The sequence below is a fragment of the Microcebus murinus genome, chromosome 21, assembly GCF_040939455.1.
Source record: "Microcebus murinus isolate Inina chromosome 21, M.murinus_Inina_mat1.0, whole genome shotgun sequence".
Taxonomy (NCBI): domain Eukaryota; kingdom Metazoa; phylum Chordata; class Mammalia; order Primates; family Cheirogaleidae; genus Microcebus; species Microcebus murinus.
The window spans coordinates 36,221,804-36,240,045 of record NC_134124.1 but is presented as its reverse complement, the minus strand read 5'-3'; the positions used below and the strand labels follow the sequence as shown (position 1 = coordinate 36,240,045).

General features: G+C 53.5%; 1 long non-coding RNA gene across 1 annotated transcript; it reads left to right on the top strand.

The window, feature by feature from the left end:
* Positions 1-12,384: 12,384 nt before the first annotated feature.
* LOC105871875 (uncharacterized) lies at positions 12,385-13,760 on the top strand. Its single transcript, XR_012913936.1, has 3 exons — positions 12,385-12,592; positions 12,676-12,916; positions 13,470-13,760. It is a non-coding gene; the product is annotated as an uncharacterized LOC105871875 (long non-coding RNA).
* The last annotated feature ends 4,482 nt before the right edge of the window (positions 13,761-18,242 follow it).

The window sequence follows — 18,242 nt, the reverse complement described above, 5'->3', positions numbered from 1 at the left end:
ATGGAATATTAAGCAGCTGTTAAAAAAAAGTTTGCTATATATGCAATAATCTGAATTAATGTCTAGCACACTATTATGAAATGAGAAAAATAAGATACAGAATAATGTAGAATCCCACTGTTTTGGTAAAAACAACTAAAAAGCCCTATTTTTTGTATGTGCCAGTATGAAGACTGCTAACATTAGTTGCTGGGGAGGAAAGGTGGAATGAAAGGAACAGGGAGAGATTGCTTATCATGTATATGTGTGCACACATGCAGAGATCTGTGTGATTATCATGTGCTTTCACTCATCGTAGTAAGTGTATGTGACTTGTTAATTTCCACAGAGGAATTTAATAAGCAGTGTTTTTAAATGAAAAGGAAAGAACTCAGTCCTGAACCAAGAAAAGAACTCAGCCCCGAACCAATCCCCCACGCTGAGGTTTTAAAGTGTGGTGGGTGAATGATTTCACGCGTAGATTCGTCGACAGCTCCATCCCGAGCATCTGCTGTGTGGGGCACAGCGACACAACAGGAAACGGCGCACCCCTGCCCCGAGGCGCTCACCTTTTAGTGGAGAAGCCGAGAACACAAGCATGTCCATGTACAAGGCATTGTGCGGTCATGTTTGCAAGAAAAACAGAGCGGGGGAGGGGAGGGAGCGATGGGTGGTGGCCTGTCGTTTAGACAGAATGGTCGGAGAAGGCCCTGGGCACAGCCCCGAGTGCACTGAGGGATGGAGGAGCCCGAGGAAGGAAGACCCAGGGAAGGGCGTCTCCGCAGAGGGCCTCCACGGGCAAAGGCCCTGATGCCAAACACACCTGAAGTGCTCAGAGAACAAGAAGGTCGGTGCAGGAGGTGGTATTATATTGGCACAGGAAGAGCTTTGAAGTTTATTCAAAGGAATTCATCCCAGAAAAGTGGGTGTCATCGTTCCTGGACTTGCTGCAGACAGCAGTCAGCCTGGGCCCTGTGCTAGTGGGTCCAGCTGAGGTTCTGTGGGGGCCTGGCGGGCTCTAGGCAGGAACTAAAGGTGCCGAGCAGTGCTCTGACCACTCTTGCAAATTAAGCCGCAGTGGGGTACCACTGGAGGTCTGCTGTCATCTGCTGTTGGTGGAGAATCCTTGTGAAATGGCCCCTCTGGGGACACTGGGCATTGCCTAGTTAAGCTGAACATGCACACACCCAGGGTCCACAATTGCACCCTTAGGTGGGTTCTCTCCAGGAGCTCTTGCATGCCAGTGCCAAGAGACACGCTCAAGCACGTGCACAGAAGCACTATTCACCATAGCCAAAGCAGGAGCAACCCTTATGGCTACGAGGGCAGAACGTGTGAGAAAGCTGGGCTGTATTCCTCCAAAGGGGTACGACCCAGGAGGGAAAATGCATAAACGATTACCGCGTGCACGGGCTTGGGGAAATCCCAAATCTTAGTGAGAATAAGAGAAGCAAGTCACAGAGCACACACAGTATGACTTCATTTATACAAAGTCCCAAGCCGGGCAAAACTACCTATACATTGTTTAGGAACCCATAAACAGATCATAAAAGTACAAAGAGAAGCAAGGGCATGGTTAACACCAAGTTCAAAATAAGGCGCTGTAGACTTGGTAATTTTTTTAAGTGAAAACAATTGATATTTGATTGTACAACTCACTTAACAAGAAGCCAAAATTCATGAATGTCTGACATTTTGTTGCTGCTAAAGTAGGGGATGAAGGTAAAATTGTTGGTAGACTACATTAATTGCTTACTCTCCTGTTTCCACGGGATTGTAGCTTTAAAGCAATAGAGTGTGCCACATACGTTATATTGTTTACGCTTTGAAATAATCTACACAATTATCCCCATTTCAGAGATAGGCAGAGTGGGGCTCAAGGAGGTGACGTCACTTGCTCCATGTTGCCTGGGATTAAAATTTAGGTCGGTGTGACTCCAGGGCCACGTGACATATTTGAGGGACTGGAAAGGAGCCAGGTGGCTGGAGCACAGCGCGTGAGCACCAGATAACAGAAGGATTTGTGGGTCACGGGGAGAAGCTTGTGTTTTATTAACAGTGCGCTAGGGAGACACCAGAGGGTTTTCAAACAGAGCGCTGACAGGGCCAGACCTGCACCGCACAACATTTCTCTAGCTGCCGTGTTGAGAACATCGCGAAAGGGAGCGAGAGTGAAGGCGGGAGCCGGCAGGGGCCGTGGGTGGGACAGTGCAGGCAGGGACACCATTGCAGCCATGGCACAGAGTTTGGCCGTGGATTGGACTTGAGACTCCAGGTAAAAAGCCGGTCAAGGATAACCCCAGGTGTTTGTCTTTGACAACTGAGTAGAAAGTGGTGACATTTGAAATAATCAAAGGAAGAGCATTTGGGGGGTGAAGAGCCGTGGGCATTCTCAAAGTCTAACAGACACTTAACGAACTAGACCTTCGGCTTCACACCAGCCCCGCGACCAATGGCTGCAGGAGGAGTCGGCACCGCCCTCCTGCGGAGACCCTGCTCGTGGCATGCGTCGGCACCGCTCGCTCTTTTCTTGGGTGAGTTCTTGCCCACCTTCCCAAGTGCCTCTGCATTTCTGCCAACGGACGCCCGTGGGCATGCCCGGGCCTGTCTGCAGCCTTGGCGAGACCCCTTGGTGCGCTTGATATTATTAACTCCTCTTGCCCTCTGTGAAGTCCTCTAGTCCCCTGTTTTGGCAAGGTCAAAGAGAATCCTCAAAAATCTGTACTGGCCATGAGCTACAAGAGAATAACTGTTTGGATCTTCTAGAAGTCGGGTGTCAGCATTAAGAGGACCTGAACACACTCCTCTTTCCCTGAGCATTATCTGAATTATTTAATGATTTGCTTTGTCTGGAGACAACACAGTGCCTAAGCCAATGGCCTTTGAAGTCAGACAGGTGTGGCTGGAATCCAGGCTTTGCCACATCAACGGCTGTGTGAACTTGGACAAGGGCCTTAGAGCAAGGAACTCAGGGCTGGGCCAGAGCAGGGCCTTTGTCAGTGGAAAGTGGTGGTCATTTGGGGAAGTTGAAGATGGAGAAGAGAATTTCGGCTTAGAGGTCCTCCTGCCATTGCGTAGGTGGAGTGAACTGTGGCCTGCAGACATGGCAGGGTTTGCTCGAGGACCCACGTTAGAGGTGCAAGTCCACCAGGAGTGAACGCCGCACCCGGCTCCCAGCCCGGTTCTCTCTCCAGCCCTCTTGGGGGAGCTGCGGACACTGGTGAAGGCGGCGGCCCTGCGCCACCTGTTTTCAGCTGATTGCAAGGGCTGATTGCAAGGGCTGCGGGGAGCAGAGGGACCCACCGATGTGCCACAGGCTGGATGGGTTTTGTTTGTTTGCACAGGGTTTCGTGTGCACAGGTTTGTTAGCACAATGGTTTCAAAAAAACCTGAACTAGCTGCCACGATTTATAAATTAGGAGGTTTCCTACAAATATCCAAATTTCTGATTTTTTTAAAAGAAATCATAAAACACGGCCCCCCAGCCCTGTATCCCACAGCAGCGGCGGGAGCTGACCTGCTTCTGTGCCCGTGTGGGTCTGTGCTCTCCAGTTTGCCGCAGACCCCACTCTTCTCCGTTGTTTCCTGGACGCTATGACCTGGCGTCACCCGCAGTTGACCGTCACGCTTGACCTACTGTGTTTTGAACACGTGACCCAGCTTCCCTCATTTATGCAACCTGCTCTGTCCTGTAGGCATGAGTTTGTGATTCTGCCCCTCCAGTGTCACCTCTTAAAAAAAAATGTCTTAGGAGATAAAGACATATACACACTCCAACGCATGTGCATCATATTAGCTATTGCTGTGGAGCGCTGAGTCACTTCCCTCTGCATTCCGCTGGCAGATACAGCCCCTATGAAACTGCCTCCTCCCATCCACGTGCAAACAGCAATCCAGCCCACGGTTGTAGCCGCGTCCTTTCTCTGCATCCCAACTATTCCCTTTTTCTTGGATCTTGCCAAGGGTCCAACACACCCCTTCTGTTCCTTTTCCACCTGCTGCGAGCTTGACCATGTCTCCCCCCTGCTAAAGGCCATCAAGGCCCCTGTCACCTTCAGAATGAAGCCTACGCCCTTGGCGGACCAGGTGGGGTCCACCCAACTTCCTGCCATCAGCACTCAGGCCAGGAAGCCAGGAAGCTCTCACATGGTCCTCCACTGTGCCTGTACTGTTTTCTCTGCCAGGAACACGTCCCTCACGGGGATGGGGTTGGGGGGACACTCCCAGCAAGCCTTAAGGAATCCATTTAAGCACCACCTCCTCCTCTTTGTCTGACCACCTGCACCCACTTGCATGATTAGGTCATCTTGTTTCTCCACTGCTCATGCCTCTTCTGGGGCCTGCCTGATGCTCTGTTTACGGGTGTGTCTCCCCTAGAGTCTGTGGCTCTCAGAGACCCTGTGGTTCATCCCCATGTCCCCAGAACCAAGCACAGGGCCTGGCGTGAGGACAGCCTAGAGAAAGCTTGAGGAATTGAAACAATACAGTACTGAATTTCAGCAAAGACATAGAGAGATTACTCACAGTTGGAAAAGGCTGGCCTTGGGTCTTTTGAAAATGTGTCTCCTGCTCCATAGAAACAAGGACCATTCTTTAAGGAGGTGATCATGGGCCTCCCTGCACCCTTGCCAGCCACAGAGCCCTTGCTCCTCTCTGTTCCTGTCACAGGAACGGGTCCTCCCACCAGGGGGCACCGGACCCTTGACCACAAAATGTCTTGAGTTACCGCTGACCATTTTCCGTATCTAGATCTTGTGACTCTAGATGAATAGCAAGCTCCTTCAGGGCAAGTCTGTGATATTTATCCCACCATCCATCCAACTATTCATCTATCCATCCATCCAACTATTCATCCAAACATCCATCCATCCATCCAACCATTCATCCATTCATCTGACCATTATTCATCCACCCACCCATCCATCCATCTAACCATCCATCCAACCATTCATCCATTCAAACACCCATCCATCTATCCATGTATTTGATTATTATGGATGGATGGTCCATCCACCTGACCATTCAACCATCTGTTTATTTGATTATTTTATCAAGCATCTACACTGCACCACACGCCCTAATGGTGGCTGCAGGGACAATGGAGAGTGAAATCAGATGGGACCTCTGGCCTCAGTGCAGCTAACCATCCGGCTAGTGGAAGAGACACGTAAGCTGACAATTACAAATAAATATAAAGTATCAACTGTGACAAGTGCTGTGAAGAGAAATCAGCAGTGCTATGAAAGCCTGTTACAGGGAGATTAGTCCTGGGGTGAGGGACAAGATAAGCCCAGCATGGCAGCAGCAGCAAGAACGAGGGGGAGTGTGGTAGACATGAGCAGACACTGCAGGGCGCGGGCCGAGTCCGTGAGCCTGTCTTTGTGTGACAGTAAGACAGGGGCCTGTGTTTGGGTTGATTATACCGCTGATCTGGCATCCCAAGTGTCTCTTTGTTCACTCATTTATACTAACATACTCAATATCTATGCATTTTTCCTGTGATATCATTTGCTTATATAATACACAGTGTCTATTTATACAGTGTATACGTCTATTTATAATACACAGATGCACACACAAGCACACGTGCACAGACCTTCTTGACAGTTGGTCCCGCATAAGGCAGTCCACTGAAGTGCAGCGTCACCACCATCAGACTCCAGAATTATATAACTATCACATCTTACATTTTTACATTTTATCATGTATTTAATAATTAAGTGGATCTTTGGTGAGTGCCACTTAACTAGGAGAATTACATACATTATTTCTGCTCCTTATAACTTACTCCCCAGATAGATTTTATTTCCCCATTTCACAGATGTGGAGACTGAGACTCAGAGATGTGAAGTCACTTGCCCAGTGTCACACAGCCAGAAATAGAAAGACACTGCACTGGGGCCCAGGTCTACGTGATCCCAGCTCTGTGCTACCCCCTCTGTAGCCCTTAGGACCCAAGGGGACCTGAGAGAGTCATCAGACAGCTGGCTGAGTTAGGAGCCGCCTGCAGCTGCCAAAGAAAGGTTTGCTTCTATTTAAAGAAAGAGCCATTCAGGGAATGAGGACCACGACCCTGGCTGCACCGGCCAGCTGGGCTCTAGGGACTCGATGAAGCTGCCCAGCCTTCCACAGCCCTACACAATAGATCCGCTGACCCCATCGTCAGAGGTGACCCCCAGAGGTCACCAGCCCTTGGCCGAGGGGAAGGAGCACAGACCTGGGAGCCTCGTTTCCCATGGACCACACAGGGCGGCTGCGACAGGACTCTGAGCTCAGATGGACAACCTCAAAGCCCAGAGGGACTTTGTCTGGGGCCTTCAGGGTCAGACGTAGACTCATACGCAGCCAGCTTGGGCTGCGTGTGTGACATTTGCTAGGCTCTGTCGCATGCAGCTTTTCACCAAGCCTCACAGTGGCCCTTCAAGAAGGGCACTATTAATATCCCCATTTAGAGACGAAGAAAGGGAGGCTCAGAGAGGTTAAGTGTTTCACCCAAGCTCACACAGCTTCTAAGTAGTAGAGTTTCACTCGGTACTGGTTAACATTATTTGTTCATTTATTCACTCATTCAGTAACCCTTAATGGCATGCCTACCCTGTGTCAGGCAGGATTCTAGGCGCTCCAAGTACATAGATAAGCAAAGCAGACGTGATGCTGCCCTTTGAGTGCCAGAGTGCCAGGGCCTGTGCAGTTGCTATGGAAACAAACAAAAATACGACCCAGTTCTTCTCTTTGGGGAGCTTATAGTCTAGTGGTGGAGATACATGTACAGAAAATTTCCAAGCACTGTGGAAAGTCTTGGGTACTTTGATAGGGGTTAGCAGAGGGGCTGTGAGAACAAAGGATGGGCATCAAGGATGGCTTCCTGGAGGAGGTGATACCTGAAATGAGCCCTGAAGAATCTGTCAGGGACAGAAAAGCCATTCCAGGTAGAATTGACAGCAGGGATGGAGCCCAGACCTGATCTCTCGTGGGTGCCGGGCTGAGTCGCAGGCACAGCTGGTGAGACCTGGCTTGTTCTCCCAGGCCCGGCTCGAGCAAAGGCACAGAGGCAGAAGGCAGGTTTCGGAACTCGCCACTGGCTACAGAGGACAGGGTAGACACGGCTCAGAGGGCCTCTGGCTTCAGGAAGCAGGAGGGTTTAGGCAGTAAGGTGGCCTAGTGCCGTGTATGGTCACAAAGATCCTTCGGGGCCAAGTGGAGGCTGAAGCTGGAGGCCAGGAGGGGCCGTTGCAGGCGTCTGCTGTTGGCTGTGGGGAGGGGCTGCTCCAAATCTAGTGCTTTGCACTCCAAGTTCACTGCTCTTAATTTTTTTTTTTAATTTATACTTTCAGAGGCAAAATGATTGAAAAGAAAAAGGAAATAGAAAATGAAAATAAAAATACTTCTATCTGACTAAAGTGTTTACTGTGAAATATTTCATACTAAGGAACATACGTGGCTTATGTTGTTATAAAGCATAGCAGTGCATCAAACAGCCGTGGACCCACCGTCGCAGAACCAGACGTGCCGAAGCCGTGGAAGCCAAGGTGCATCCACCCGACTCCGCCCTGGCCCTCCACCGCGTCCGCCAGGACCTGACCGCCTGATCATGCCCGAATTTCATTCTTGTCTCGTTCCCTTGCTTGGCTTTTGTCTTTACCAAATGTGAGCACGTTTCTAAACCATAGGGTGCTTGATTTGCTTGTTTTCAAGCTTTATTAAAAATGCATCTTTGATCTTTCTGCCACTTGTGATTCTAAATTCAACAGGACGCATGTCAGACGCACCTGTTGTTGCAAGTGCCTGTAATATCTCCCTCTCGCCGGCGCACACTGTGTCCATCGGATGCGTATGCCCCGACTGCTGTATCTGCTCTCCCGCTAGGGGCCTTTGGGTGGGATCGGCTGGTGGCCATCTCAGCGGGGCTGTTCTCGGCATTCCCAAGCACCCCTCCTGGGCGCATGGGCGTGAGTTCCTCTAGAAAACCTTAGGGTGAACTGCTGGGTTTCAGGCCCAGGGTTCTTTCCACTTCTCTGTCCCCAGCAAGACCCAGCTGGCCCCAAATCGGCCTTGGTGCTGCCATCTGCTCAGGGCGGAGCAGCCCAGAGCAGACACACCTAGGCCAGCACCCCTGGCATTTCCCAGGACTCAGCAAGCACCCAGAGGCCCGTCAGCAAGCAAGACCAGAAATCTGCCTGCTGGCCACTAACCAGGTCACGAGAGACTGTTGCTCTCTCTAGGGGTTTGTTCCATTTCCCGCAGCACTGGGGGCAAGGCGGGCTCTGTTCACCTGCCACCAGACCCCGGGAGACTAATCACGACCGCTAACGCATACTCAGCTGGCTGCACACCAGGCACTGTTCAAAGCACGCTACGTCTACACTCAATTAACCTTCACACCCAACTATACTAGGTAGGTACTTTTATTATCCCCAATTTACAGATGAGAAACTGAGGCAAGGAAGTTGAGGATCTTGCCCAGAGTAACACATGCTTTCGTGTGGGGGGACCAGGCTTCCAGTCCAGGCAGCCGGGCGGCTCCGCTCCCTACCATTCTGCTGCCCAACTCCGGAGAGGACAAGAACCAACGCGTCAGCGGACCCTGAAGAAGTCAGCATTCCCCTACTCGCAAGGAAAAGAAATAGAACTTGAATGAGCATTGAAGGGGACTTACTGGCTGACAAAAATAAATACAGAAAACACAAGTAAGAGGCAGACCTCAGGGCCTGCTGGGTCCAGGGGGGCCAGAGCTATCAGAAACCTCCCCATCTGCCACCTCCGTGTCCCTGTATGTGCTGCCTTCGTTCCAATTGCAAAAGGGCTTCCTTCACTGAGCAGGAAGGTGGCTGTCTGCAGCTCTCACCTTACCTTCTGACAGATCTGCGGCTTCCTGTTAAACACGAACCAACCAAACAAACAAATCGAAAGCCAGGGAAGAATCCTGACAGATGCCGGGGAGGGCGCTGACTGGCTTACCCTGGGCCACCTGCCCATTTGCTGTGGACTGAATGTTTGTGTTCCCCCAAAATGTGTATGTCGAAGGCCTAGCACACAATGCAATGGTATTGAGAGGTGGGGCCTTTGAAAGGTGATTAGGTTTAGACGAGGTCATGAGGGGAGGGGGCTCGTGATGGAATTAGTGCCCTTATAGGAAAAGGAAGCGGCACCGGTGCTTTCTCTCACCCTTTTGAGGACGAGAGAAGGCAGCTGTCTGCAAGCCAGGCAGAGGACGACACCGGAACAACTCGGCCAGACCCTCAGTCCTGGACTTCCAGCAGCCAGAGCTGTGAGGAATAAATTCCTCCTGCCTAGGCCACTCAGACGATGGGATTTTGTTAGCAGACTAGGCTGACTGCAGCCCCATTCCTGGAGCGACCCCAGTGGCCGGGGGAAGTTGGGCGCTGGTACTGGGGCAGGGAGGACCATGACTCCCAGCCTGCATCCCGGGAAGCTGCATCTGTCCCCACGAAGGGGACATCGCAGACACAACCCCAGGGACAGCAGGAGAGCATGAGTGATTGTGAGCAAGGCAACCGACCCAAGTTCCAAGCACCATCAGGCCCCATCTGTGCCCAGGAAGGGAAGAAACCGAAAGTGCTGGCTTTCTGTCTGGAAATTCACAATGGCATGTGTGGGCCGCTCTTTATTCTTCAGCAAGGCCTGGGTCTTCGCCCAGGATCTAGCTAGACTGAAAGGAATCCCCCTTTAATAGCATTCTCTGCATTCAGGGAAAAGAGATTTCCACCCGGTATTTTTAACCAACACAACCTCCTTCCCTGGGACCAGCATAAGGAGTGTGGGTGTTCTGCTGGGACTCTCAGAGGGGCAGTAGCGTCTTGGGAGAAGGACAGGAGGGTCCCCTCTGGGCCCACTGATTACAAACCTTGTGCCAGGGGAGCCATTCACTCAGGCTGTGCTGGGAACACCCAGGGCAGCAGACATCCTCACTCTCCAAGGGCGATGGGGCTCGGGGCACAGGGGAAGGAGCCAGAAGCCAGCCACGAGACAGGTGAAGTGACATCTGAAAATCCTGCATGGGCTGGCCTGGCCCCCACTGCAATCCTCCCCTCAGAGCCAGCAAGCCTCCCCAGGCCCTGGGCTCTGGCTGCCTCGTGGGCGCAGGCGAAGGCTGCTGCGTCCTCGGTGGATCTGGGTCAGAGAGCGGTCGAGCAGCACCGTGGGGAGCCAAGCGGATGGGAATCTGGACAAGAGAACAAAGCCAACCTGTTGGCCAAGGAAACTCAATCCGATTATGCCCCGGAGCCCCCAGGGCTGGGAGCAACCGTGTGACCGAGAAGAAAGAGACCTTTCATGGGCCTGGCCCTGCCCGCTGGCAAGATGGGCCCCGAGGCACCCTGCCCCCTCTCCAGCGGCCCCACGGGACCTGCCGGCCCGCCAGGGCTGGGGGTGGGCGTGGGGGGAGGAACCCCTCCAAAGGGTGTCACAGGAGACAGGGTGTGGGAGAGGGACGTCGGGATAAGCCACAGCCAATGAATGCCTTCAAGGTTAAGGCTCCGGAGATAAAAAGCCAGCGCCTGTTTGTCCTGGAAATTGGCTCATGGACAGATTAAATTTAGGAGTAACTGGGGCAGATACGCAGGGAAGCATGTTTCCTTAATGAGTCTGTCTTTATTTAACTGCTTAATCATTTACTGGGCCAAAAAATCTGGAGGTGAGTCCAGAAGTCACAATGACTAAGACAGTGACAGATTGAGCCCTGACAGGCCATTTCGGGGCCTGGCTCTGCTGACATCAATTCCCTGCTCCTGTTCTTGTCATCCTGATGGGGCCGGGAGGGCCACACCCCACGGCCAGGATAACTCCCAACGTGCGTATCAGCCACTTCTCTCGGGAACGGCCCAGCTTTGCGATTTCATTGTCCGTTATAAGGGAGGCTCCTGGGACGGGCAAGGCTGATTTGGGTGGGACTTCCTGTCCGCCCTGACACTGCCTCCCTGCAGCCTCCTCCATGCCCTCCACTTCCCTTCTCATCCCTGCGTCCGTCCATTCATGCGGTAAAGTTTACAGGCAGCCGGCGTGCGGCACGCGCTCCGATACACCCCAGGGAACGGGACGTTGAAAAAGTCCAGGGTAGTGGTTGCCTTCCTGAAGTTTCTTATAGTCCAGCAGGGAAGGCGGACGTTAATCAAGTAATCCCACAAGTCTGTCATTACAACTGCAACAAGCACTTTGAGGAAAGAGTGAAGAGCACTTGGCCCGGGTGGGGTGGTGAGGAATGGCGAGCACTGGGCGCTTGGGGGCGGAGAAGCTCCTCCGGGCGATGGCATGATGGGGAATGTGGACAAAGCGCATGTGTCAAACCCAGTGGGCTGCAGCACGAGAATTAGCCCGAATGTAAACTGTGGGCTCCAGCTAACAACAGTGTATCAATACGAGCCCACCGGCTGGCAGAAACGTGCCACACCAGTGCCAGATGTATCCATTAATAGCAGGGCAGCTGGGAGAGAATAACAGGGGAGGCCGGTATTGGCACTTTGTATTTTCTGTGCAATTTTTCTATAAACCTAAAACTGCTCTAAAAAATAAAAGCAATTTTAAAAAATAAGTGAGGAAAACTGAGAGAGACTGTCATAGGGAGCCTGATCTATGTTCGGGGGTCTGTGGAGTTGCGTGGAATTGCACGCTGGGTGGCCGCCGCTTGCAGGGTCTGGCTGCAGGTCGCGTTTCCTCTGCGGGGCGCAGGGGCCTGCTGTTCAGGGGGTGCCTGTCGCGGGCAGCTCGTCACCAGGCCCCGCCCACCTGGTATCTTTGTGATGGGGGTCCACCTTCGAGAGCCTAGATGGGGAAGGCAAGGAGAGGGGGGCGGGTACAGTCGGAATAATAGAGCCAGCATAATAATATAGCTTTATATTTTTGGAAAACACAAAAAACCCTTTCATTTCATGACATAAATTGTGGGAAAGCTGAGCAAAGTGCTCCTGGCTGGTAGATGTGCATAAAATACTCATCCTCAGGGCATGGGGAGTGAAAGGAAGGCAGGGGACTTGTGTTTAGCAAAAGGGACACAGGTTAGAAAAGTTTGGGAAACACTGTACTCTCTCACGTGAACTCACCGCCACACAGGAAACGAGACAACAGAGGAGCTGACTCCCACTTTCCAGAGGAGTCAACTGAAGCCCAGTACGCTTATGTCACATCTTTCATTGTCATACAGCCAGTAAGTTGCAGGCGCAGAATTTGAGCCCCCAGTAGATACACGCATGCAGTAGTCATCATTGCTAATAGGTTGTGCAGAGGGCTCTCGTGGACAGCAGGGGCGTTCCTTGGGAGACTGGAACTCATGGACAGTCAGCTGGTCAGTGAGTCACCCTCTGCTTTTCCAACATCTATAGAACAATGGCAGGGAGGGCCCCGTGGTGGGGCTGTGCTCCGGGAGAGCGAGGAACCCGTGATCTTGATGCAATCTGGAAGCAGAGGGGCCAGCCCAGGAAACACAGTAAGAGCCCACTCAGCTAGATGTCACCGATGCTGTGGGACACAGTTCCCGGCCTGGGCTGAGCGGAGGTCCAGGCTGCTCCTGGGCGTTACAGAAGGTTTACAGAGGAAGTGATAGAGCAGGGTGGGAGGGAGACAGCCTAACCTGTTTCAGCTACCTCTTCAAGTAGTTCAGGTATCTGTTTTTAAGAAAGTAAGAGCTAATTAAATCATGTAGTGGGTGATCTCAAACACATGCTTCTCTCTTTCTCCTAAAAGCAGATCCAAGAGGACTCCCAGTCGGCTGTGTGTCATTAGCGGTGTCAGGACAGGAAAACAATAGACGTGGCACAACCTCCTGAGCGCCATCCAGTTGGACTCCCTGCCACGGTGGCCCCGTCCCGTCTGTGCTGTCCAACGTGGTACCACTCAGCACACGCCACTGCCGAGCCCCCGAGAGGCGGCCACTGTGCTTCGGGAGCTGTTTTCGTTTCATCGCATGTCACGTCATCGCCTGAAGGTAAATAGCCACGTGTGGCAAGTGGCTACTGCCTTAGACAGCAGACTTAGGTGTTTCCCTAAGACGGGGTGACCTCCTTCCCCATTTAGTCCGAAGGTTTGCTCTCACTAAGGCAGCCGTGACGGCTCACCTCCACAGAGCGGTCCACTGTCCCAAGGCTCGAGTGCCCCCTGAATTGGCACAAACGCCCAGGAGGGATGGAGGGAGGTTCAGGAGGAGAACCCCCATCCCAAGGTCTCACGGCTCTGGGGGCCGCATGGGACTCAGATCTGAGCCTGCTGAGGCCCTTGTGTCCATGCACACCCTCGGCTCCAAGCTGCCTGGCAGAAAAGGCATTTACTTCTCCAGGTCAGTGAGCAAGGCTGGCCGGCTGAGCTATGGGTCTACGCCCGCCGGGGGTGGTGCTCGGTGGATTGCCGACTTTCTTTCCTCCCATCTGGTGGGAACATGGAGGGCGGGGAGGGAGGGAAAGAACACTGGCCAGCCTGGGCAGACCTGGACCACTAGGTAAGGAAGGGGGACCCCTAATGACCAGTCCCCTGCTTCCCCATAGAGCACGAGCCACCTGCCCAGGGTTCAGGCACTTCCCTTCACACCATCCATCCCAGCCTAGTGTCCCTGCATGCGAGCACGGGGTGACTCCAAGGCAAGACGCCAGCCAGCCCTGGGAAGGACAGGCCGACCTGCCAATCAGCAGGCCCCAGCCGTGCCAGCCACACAGAGCCCCAAAGGAGAACCGAGCCACCTTCTGGGGTCGTGAGGAAACCCGTAAGGAGCGAGCATGGACACACCCTCCAGTTTTCGGGTGGAGGCAAAATAAAAATGTAACATCCACCTCCCTGAGGCCACATCTTTGGATGACAAATCAGGAGGCCTGGGCTGAATCCTGGCTCTGTGACCTCCCTGCTGTGGACGCAGGCACCTCCTTTCACATCCTACATCCTAGCTCAGCGACTTTAGGAAAGCAAATTCACCTACCCAAGCCTCAGTTTCCTCATCAGAAAAATGGGGGTGAAAGACCTACCTGTCACGCTTGGGCTTACAGTGCGGACTTGCCAGGCCAGAGGTCCTCACTGTGTGGTCCTGGGACCAGCAGTGCCTGCAGCCCCTGGGAACTTGTTAGAAACGCACTTTCTCTAGTTCCGCCCCGACCCACTGAAGCAGGAACTCTGGAGGTGGGACCCAGCGATTTGTTTAATGAGACCTCCAGGGGCTCCCGTCACTTGCTCAAGTCTGCCAAGCACTGCGTTAAGGGGTAGCTGTCTAGGGGTTGTTGACATTCCCAAAAACACATTCCAGCCGGGACTGAGGACAGCAGGGTTTGGGTCAGACCCACGGAAGAAGTCTGGCACCACCACTTCTCGCCGGGGCCTCAGCTTCCTCATCTTTCCAATGGGAGCAGGCCTGGCCTGGCAGCTTGCCCCCAAGCCCTTACTGTGTCCATGCAGGGAACAGCAGAATTGCTTAGTAACTGAAAGTTACTATTATTGTTGTGGTCGTTGTTTTCCTCTTAGACATCAGGTGCTGGAGACTTTGTTTCTAAAAATGGTCAAGTTTCTCTGGCATAAATCCCTGCCCATACTGCCATCGTGCCCCAAATACCATCCCCAGAAGGAGCGGCGAGTAAATTGCCAAAGGGCCTCTGCTGCCCATCAGATGGAGACTTCCCGAGTTTGAATGAGGCAAAGGATTTCAATTACCCAGGATTACAAAGAAGGGCCTCGATGCACCATATGGCCTGGGCCTGGCGGCCCATCGTCCGGCGTGATCGGATGCTCTCGTGTGAGATATTAACATAATATCCCTTCCAGAAGCGATTACAGAGTCGCAGGCAGCAGAATGCCATTCGGTGGCCGAGGCCCGCTCTCATCAGCAGCGATGACTAAACAAGCTAATCAAATCAGCACAGATTTGCACACGAGCCGGGCAGCTGGGCCTGGATATCACCGCGGCGGCAGCATAATCCCGCTGTAGGATGACTTGACTAATGGGCTCCCGGTGGGCAGGGGGCCCTGGTGGGGCCAGGAGGGTGGCTGCAGCCACGGCCGGCCTTGGAAGGCAGGAAGGGCGAGTCAGCAAACAGCAAGCAGGGGAGGAGCAGGAAGGCGACACCTGTGCGTCCCTGGCGGGGGTGGGGGGGAGGTGAGGTGGGGGATGTAGGGGGTGTGGAGGGAAGGTGGGGGGCAGAGAGAGAGAGAAGCAGCCAGGTGCACCTCCCATAGCTCCAGAGGCTGCGTCGGTCCAAGCTTCCGTTCCATCACTTACCGTGTGCCCCGAGCAAGACGCTGAATGTCTCCGAGCTCAGTGTCCTCATTCATGAAATGGAGACGCTGTTTGGTCTCAACTCTTGAGGCCGCTGTGAGGATTCAGGGGAAGAATATACATAAAATCCATCACATACTGTCTGACACAATGAGTGTCAATAAACGGCGGCTGTTACAACTATAACTGTTGTCCAGCAAACTTCCCGGGGCCCTTCCGCGGGCCAGGCAGCAGGCCCGGGAATGCCAGTGCAGGATGGCTTTGTCTTTGCCTTCAAGGAGCGCAAAGTAAGAGGAGGCGATGGGCGCGCAATGGGGTGGTAACACTGCTCCGGTTGGAGCCCCAGGGCCGAGAGCAGAGCAGGCACCCAGCCTCAGGGACGGGTCTGGAGGAGGCCATGCCACAGGGGCGTCCAGAGCGTGAGACGGGCTCACGCCGGGACATGGGAGTCCCTTGGGTGGAAACTGAGGACATTCACCGTCCTGCTCACACACGGGTGGCCGATCTGCTCAAGGACGGGGTCTCTCACGTCTGCGGCAAGACCAGAGCACACGTGCCGTCCAGAGAGGCTGGGGTGCGGGGCCGCGTTCTCCTGGAGAACCGCGTCAGCGAGGCTTGGCATGTAGAGGACAGAGGATGCGGACAGAGGCGGTGCAGGGCCTCGGCAAAGACAAGGAGGTGTGGCAGGTGCCGCTGCAGCCTGGCCGCCGCCTCCCTGCAGGCCGCCGGTCGGCCTCCCCGCCGCCTCCGGCTCCTCTGCGGAGTTGGGGTCAGCGCCTCCACGGAGCGACTTCCTGTCCATCCCACGACCATGCGCAGCCACAGACCCGGCAGTGCTCGTGATCCAGACCCGCCTCCTGAACAGCTTTCTTTTAAAACTTAAATCACTAATTCAAAGAAAAATTTTATGACCCTGCCATCACCGAAGAGCCAGTACCATTTGCCACAGATAGAAGGTAACAGTGCAAATAAAATGACAACTAAAAAGGTCACACCCCTTTACTTAGATGCTGTCACTCCCTGAAGACTTGGGGTGGGGTGGAAGGAGATTGGCAAGTGTCAGGAGAAGTGTTAGAGACACTCCAGCGCCAAGGTGAGACTCCCGTTGTGTGACGGGGTGAAGGGGAATTGAAGAGGAAATGCAGTCCCCACCCACGATCCCCGGGCGCACACCCTCCCTGATCTTGCAGACCCCGAGCTCTGGGAAATGCTGCCCCAGTAACCTGGCTGACTGTAAACTCTCAGTGCCATGGATTCATCCGCTCTGTAGCTCAAGTAGGAGTGACCAGATGTGAACCAGCAGGCCCCTGAACCCTCCTCCTCTCTCAGCCCCTCCCTGCGCCTGCCCAGTGCTGCAGACCTGGTGACACTCCTGAGACGTGCCGTGCTCAGCCATGTGGCCCTGGCGTGGTTCAGTGGGTAGGAACCCCCCTCAGAAGATGGCAGGTGCTCAACGTGGTCTCCTTGGGTTCTTGGCCATCCCTTTCATGGTCCCACATCAGGGACACGTGTTTCCACGGCCTCCCTTCACCGCCAGCCCAGCCCCACCCCTACCTCCAACTCCGGCGCAGTGACTCCGCCCCCCGCCCCAGGATGGAGGCAAAGCCCAGGAAGGCCCCTGCAGCCCCGGCCTCCTCGGCCTCCTCATGCCATAAGCCGGCCCTGCCTCCTGCCTGGCTGCCCAGCCACTGCCCCTCCCTCGAAAGGCCTGGCTGCAAAGTCTAGCTCTGACACTTGCCCACTGGGGTCTTGACAGCTCCCTCCACCTCTCTGAACCCCAGCCTCATCATCTGCTGTCAGAGCTACAGTGTAACTGACCCCATGGGGTTGTTTTGATAATCAAATGGAATAACATAGCAAACGCACTGAAATGCTACTCAGCAGACTGAACAAATGAATGAGTGGATACCTGCATAAATGAATGAATTAACCAGTAAGCTTTTAGTGGATGGACGGCGGGATGTAAAGTTTAGAGACCTGGGTTCTAGTCCACCCAGAGCTGACTGTATAATCTTGGATGTGTCACCCTGCCTCACTGGGCCTTAGTTTCCTCACCTGTCAGCAAAGAGATTACATTTAGATGATCACAGACGTGGTTTACAACTTGAAAGACTAAGCTGAGATTCAGAGTATGAGACCAGCAAGCATATTTCTGCGAACCCTGGGTTTGCCTGAATCACGGGCGACACCTACAATTCTCTAGCACTGGGCAGCAACCGGGCAGGTCGTTGGCTGACGGGGCAGGGCCAGATGAAAAAGCAATCTCTCTTTTGCAGCGGAGACCGCAGAGCATTTAATAGCGCAGGTGAAAACCACAGCCAGCTCTGCCATTTCCTAGTTGTGTGATGATCTGAAGAAAGTAATGTGAGTTGTGAGCCTCACTTTTCCTCATCAGTAAAATGGGCATAATTGCACCATCCTCTCTGGTGTGTTATGAGGAATGAATGGGAGTGCTGATTCTTACCACTTGCTGATTCTTTGCTACATGTAGCAAACTCTCAACAATGGCAGCATCCTTAGTGTTTTACATTTTCAGTTATGGTTATCCTATTATAAACAACCTTTGGGTTGAATACAAGGGTCTAAAACTAAAGGCAGGAAGAGCCTTCAAGTGATGCCAAAGGAGTTGGGGATGCCCGGTTCTTCAACTGCCCCCACACCTGGGTGGCCACGTCTGGGCTAGAGGGACAGCAGAGGGCCGTGCTGAGAGAGGAGGCCGGGCCTCAGGGATCAGTGTGGCCTGTCCACCTCCTGCCCCTTCTCAGCCCAGCCGAGCACACTCTGTCTTGAACCCCTGGAGGCTGGTGTGGAGACCCCGTCCCCCACGCCTCACTTCACATCCCTGACTCCTCTGGGGTCCACGTCACAACCCTAACAAACAGAAATGAAAAACGCACAGCGGACGTGTGTGTGACTCGCAGCACAGCACAGCAAGCCGCCAGTGCCGGGGAGGAGAGGAGACTCCGAGTCTGGATCCTGGTGGCACCACCCACCACCTCTGGAACCTGGTGCAAATGACTCCGCCCTCTGGGCCTCAGCTTCCTCCTCTGTAAAGTGAGGATAA